The sequence below is a fragment of the Rhinopithecus roxellana genome, chromosome 4, assembly GCF_007565055.1.
Source record: "Rhinopithecus roxellana isolate Shanxi Qingling chromosome 4, ASM756505v1, whole genome shotgun sequence".
Taxonomy (NCBI): Eukaryota; Metazoa; Chordata; class Mammalia; order Primates; family Cercopithecidae; genus Rhinopithecus; species Rhinopithecus roxellana.
The window spans coordinates 1,304,441-1,310,376 of record NC_044552.1 but is presented as its reverse complement, the minus strand read 5'-3'; the positions used below and the strand labels follow the sequence as shown (position 1 = coordinate 1,310,376).

The window sequence follows — 5,936 nt, the reverse complement described above, 5'->3', positions numbered from 1 at the left end:
AGACCTAAGGCAGGCACAGGGCCTGAGAGCCTGGGGGGATGGTGTGGGGGGCCTCCCAGGGCATTCTGGCCCAGGGAGCAGTCCTGACTCAGCAGAGGATGCCCAGGGAGGGGCTGCAGAACCCTCAGGGCCTCCCCTCCTCTCTCCCTGGAAAGTAGCTGGGGAACCTGTAGTGCAAATCTGTGGACCACTTAGTTATGGAGGGAGGCTGTGCCTGAAGGGGGACATTGGGGTGTGCCCTGTCCATCACCTCAGCCTCCACCACTGTCTTCAGTACAGCCGCTTCGCGTAAGAGTGCAGGCCATGGATGCCATCCTCGATCTGGGCTGATAGGGTCTGCTTCTCAAACTCGAGCTCTCCTGAGTACATCATGGACCAAAGGACAGACAGGCTGTGGCCCCGATATCCTGGCAGCTGTGCTGGATGCCCGCTATGAGGTAGGGCATGAACTTCTGATTGGAACCTTTGTCTTGGATGGAACATGAGACACCCTGCACGATCTTCACCTTATCCCCCTTGCTGAAGTATGGTTTCTGGCTGCTGCTGCTCTTCTCCATGGCATCCAGTGAGCCCAGGCCCGGTACTTCTTAAGCCACACCCCGTCTGAGAAGTACTCGCACGGGGCCTCCGTGGTGGCAGCCAGCAGGGAGCCCATCATCACTGTGGAGGCTCCAAGTTCCAGGGCCTTGACCACATGCTCCACGGTCTGGATGCCGCCATCCGGCTATGATGGGCACACCAAAGTGCCGGGCATACTCGACCACCTTGTATACAGCAGTGCCCTGGGGCTGACCGCAGGCCATCACTTCCTGGGTGATGCAGATGGAGCCGCAGCCCATCCCCACGCGCAGCCTATCCACACCAGCATCAATCAGTTTCTTGCCCTGGGCTGCTGTCACCACATTCCCCCCAATCACCTGGAGATTGGGGTACTTCTGTTTGATGTAATGCACTATGGCGATCTGATACACCGAGTTCCCTTGGGATGAGTCCAAGATTATGACGTTGATGCCCACCTGGGTGAGCAGGTCCAGGTGGTATTTGCCATCCTCATGGGTGCCCACAGCTACCCCCCACAGCAGCTGCTGGTGGGAATCCTTGGAGGTCAAAGGGTAGTCTCAGTTCTTCTTCAGGTCGGAGCGGGCCATGATGACCACCAGTTCATTGCAATCATTGGCGATAGGCAGCTTCCCTTTCTTGCTAAGCTGCAGGATCTCATTTGCCTCTTTCAACCTCAGGCCTGCTGGAGCCACCACCAGCTCGAACCTTGGCGGCATCACCTCACCGAGGAGGGTGTTGTGGTCCTTCTTAGCAAGAAAGTTGATGTCTCAGGAGGTGATGATACCCACCAACTTGCTGCCCATGATGCCCGTCTCAGTGATCGGGATGCCAGAGAAGCCATGCCGCATCTTGGCCTCCAGCACATCACCCATGGTGTGCGAGGGGCTCAGCACCATGGGGTCCGTGATGAAGTCCCCCTGTTCAAACTTCTTGACTTTCCGACTTTCCACACCGGCTTGGCCTGGAACTCTGGGGTGCAGCTGTGGTGAATGAGACCAACACCTCCCATCAGAGCCATCGCAATGGCCATGTCGGCCTCTGTCACAGTGTCCATGGGGGAGGAGATCAGAGGCATCTTCAGCGTGATCTTCCAGGTCAGGACTGAGGTCAGGTCTACCTCATCAGCTGTGAGGTCTATGAACCCTGGGAGAATCAGGACGTTGTTGTAGGCGAGGCCCTCAGCGCTGGTGAAGAGCTGCTGCAGGGTGAGCCCGTCCTCAGGCAGGTAGCACGTGCCTCAGCTGATCAGATAGTCCGCCATGCTGCCGCGAGACCCCGCGACCGCACGTGAACACCCGCACAGCCGTCGCCGCTGCTGCTGCTAATGCCGCCATTTTAAAAATACAATATAAAATATATTCTAATTCGGGACATGCTGTGGATCACAATGCCTCATCTTGCTCACTTGTGGTTATTTACTGCGGTCACACTTTCTGGTAAGAGGCATAAACTGATGTAATATCAAAGGAACACCAAAAGCCATCTGTACTGTTGAGATAATAATGAAGGTGGTCATCCAAGTTTACAGCATTCTTTTGGACATGATGGTATCTAATTTCTGCTTCCTTATCTCTCTCCAATTTTGATACCCTCAGGTATGTGCTGCAACATATATATTGTCCAAGGTCCTGTAGAAATGTGTGCAAAAATTGCAGATTGAAAAGATTGGAAGATATTTTTAAGGATTAAGTAACCCTATGTAGTAACGTTGTTCACTCTCAAAAGTTTTGTCTCTGTTGGTCAGTTCGTGGATTACTTCCGTCAAAAGAGGATTTTGGATTGGTTATTTTCAACATAGCCACTGAGAATGAGAGCTTCAGCCTGTGTATGGATTAGGTCCTACAAAAGGAAGACAGATACTGGGCAAGGACCCCCTCATCCTGATAGAGTGGTCTGGGAGCCTTGCACCAAAGTTTCTCTTATTTGTTTTGATTTGTTCTCACTCTTACATGGGGAGGTGAGGGTCAACTAGTTATGACTGAACTACTTATCTTTATTCACAGTGCTTATCAGAGGAGTATAAAATATTTCTTTTGTCTTTTGATAAAATTATAAAATTATGTGTTGTTAACACATAAATGATAATTAATGAGCCTCTTTGGGTTTAAGAAGGCACCAGAAATTAACAAACAATTAGGAATAAAACTAGGGTTTACTTTCCATGATTATCTTTTGCTTTTATTATAGCTTGAAAAAGTTTATAAGTAAGTAGTTTTAAAGTTTTTTTTAAAAATATTTTTTAAGACCTGGGGTCTCACTATGTTGCCCAAGCTGGTCTTGAACTCCTGGCCTCAAGCAATCCTCCTGCCTCAGCCTCCTGAGTTTTCAAGTTTTTTTGTTTGTTTTTTAAATTAAATGCCTGGGATGGAGTAACTTGTTTTCTGCCATCAACAAAGCTTACCTCTTACCCACCTCTCTGACTTTGCTCATGTAATTCCTTTTGCCCAGAAGGCCCTTCTTCCTCCTTCTCTCCATTGTCTTCCCACATTTCTACCCACGAAATTCTCCAGGTCTTACAGGGCTGGGCTCAAAATGCTGAGTGCTTTCCTGAAACCTGGTGCTACTCTGACCAGCTGACAGGCCTGATGGTCTTTTTTGACACCACTTGAAGTCTTATGTTTTATTTATCTTTGTATTCCCAGAACTTAATAAAGAACCTGTAGATAATAGGAGCTTTAGAAGTGTTTGTTGAATAGAGCAATGAAAGTAAGAGCATTACGGAAGAGAGGAAGCCTAGAAGAGGGTGTGTAACTATATGGTGGGGAAAGGTGAGTAGGAGGGAGATTACAGAAAAGATACACCTTGAGTGACATTTTTTTCTGTGTGTGTGTGTGGGATGAAGAGCTATTGGTTAGGTGGAAAAGGTAGGGAAGAATGGGCTTGGTAAATGGAGAACCAAGGAATCTGTGAATGTGAAATTTAGAGTGCTTAGAAATATTTAGTATAGCTGAAACTGAGATGCAAAGTGAAGATGGATGAAAAGAAGATGAATCTAAAATGAAAGGCAGGTTGTATATTTGAATTTTGTGCCAAGTAAAAAATCGTTTAGGTTAGTAGTTAGAATTGCCTCTGTGGTGCTCAGGTCAATAGTATAAATAAAAGTCAGGTGTGGGATTAGATTTCATGAGCTCATTTGATTAGAAGAGCTTGAATATTTAATTCATTATGTAACAATTACCTCAGAGTAAATGGGCTGGGCATGGTGGTTCACACCTGCAATCCCAGCCCTTTTGGGAGGTCAAGGCAGGAGGATCACTTGAGGCCAGGAGTCTGAGACCAAACTAGGCAACATAATGATATTCCTGTCTCTATAAAGAAAAAAAAGTAAATGGGTGGGTATAACAGTTTGTGTTTGAAACAAATGTTTGCTGAAATCACAAACTGAAACCATAGAAATTTTAAGGTAGTTTTTCCTGACGTAGAGGCAATTTAGGAGTCTAAATTTAACCCTAAATGGTTAAATAGTGAATGTCCCATTTTGTGGGACAACTTTATAGCTAATACTATGCCTCAGTGAGGCTTTCCTGTTGTATCAGTTACTAACCATTTAAAAATGTGATACTTATCAGTAGTTTATAAGTAGATAAGCTTTTTTTTTTGTAATAATGACTACTTTTGTAAACATAAAAGAAATAATGCATGTAGAATGCTTAGTACCAAGTACCATGCCTGGCACACAATAGGTATTCAATAATATAATATGTTTTTTTTTTCTCAAACTCCCAGAGAGCTGAGGAAGCTTCCACTTTATCATTATGAACTTTCAGAAGAAATAACATCCTGCCTCCAAGTGTACCCTTGCTAAAATATCCGCTAATTCTTTTGTAGAAGTTTGGAATTTCCTTGGTGATTTTAAACAAGATTTCCGCTCTTAAGTGTGTTCATTGTACGAGTCCTGTATCACCAAGGCTGATCTGAGTACAGAATCTTCAAGCCTCAGTGGGACTAAATATTTCAGGATTACTTGTATTTGAAATAGTTCTGGCCAGGCACGGTGGCCCATGCCTGTAATCCCAGCACTTTGGGAGGCCGAGGTGGGTAGATCAACTGAGGTCAGGAGTTTGATACCAGCCTGACCAACATGGTGAAACGCCACCTCTACTAAAATTACAAAAAATTAGCCAGGCATGGTGGCAGACACCTATAATCCCAGCTCCTCGGGAGGCTGAGGCAGGAGAATCACTTGAACCCAGGAGGCGGAGGTTGCGGTGAGCTGAAAAAAAAGAATTAGTTCTGATCTCTTTCATCTCAAGGGTTCAGTGAATCATGTTGAGGCCTTTCTGAGGTGTGAGACAGATGGTTTTCTTTTGGATTTGTGGGTGGGCAGCAGGTTTGCCTGAGCTACTAATACTGAGTAGGAATTGAGATGCCAGGTTGGAAAATGAAAACTTAAACCAAGTTATTGCTGGGCATAACTCAGGAGTATTGCATGCCTTCGGTTTGTTTTGATTAAATTCCAAGGTGATACAATCATCAGGCTATTAAAAATAATCATCTGACTATTAAAAATGATTAATTGCCTTGTTTTCTACTTAGCGGTATAATGGTTCCAGATTTGCAAGTTAGAATGCATTTTGCAATGAGACAACGAAACGGGGGCAATTGTTACTGTGATTTAATGTTTAGGGGGCAGGGCAGGTTGCCTGGCCACATCACCATGAGGCTTTTCAGGGAGTATTTCTTTGGATATGTGTAATTTTCCAAGCCCCAATAACTAGAAAAATAGACTTATTAACCTACTTGGCCAAAATAAAGTAAAACCATAACAAATATAAAAGTAGAGATTTTGTAGATCACATTTCTTCACCACAACCCAGTTAAATTAGAAACGAATACTAAACATATGACCAGAAAATAACTACTTGGACACTAAGAAACACTCTCCCAGATAAACCTTTAATTAAAGAGAAAATAAAAGAGAAGCAAAAGGTTCTTTGGAAAGGAATACAAAAGTATACTTTATACCCAAATCTTTAAGGCATAGCATACACTCAAAACTTTACTTAGAAAAAAATTTATAACAGTAAATATCTTTATTATTCATGAAGAAGAGGACAGCAAAACACCTACCTGCCTCCAACCCCTCATAAACCAAACAAACAACATACACACAAGGTAGGAAGAGGGGCTGATAAAGTTACAAGTGAGAATTAATGGAATAAGGAAAAAATGTAGGAAGTCTAAATGAGACAAAATACTGGAAAAAGAGCAAGAGTATAACAAGATTAGGAACAAGGAAACAAATGCATTACAGATGCATGAAAGATGGAAAGACTTATACACAGACACTCCTGGCTAACATGGTGAAACCCCGTCTCTACTAAAAAAACACAAAAACAAAATTAGCTGGGCGTGGTGGCGGGTGCCTGTAGTCC

The 5,936-nt window shown here is 44.3% G+C and overlaps 1 pseudogene; it reads right to left on the bottom strand.

The window, feature by feature from the left end:
• Nucleotides 1-270: 270 nt before the first annotated feature.
• Nucleotides 271-1,822, bottom strand: LOC104653656 (annotated as a pseudogene).
• Nucleotides 1,823-5,936: the final 4,114 nt, after the last annotated feature.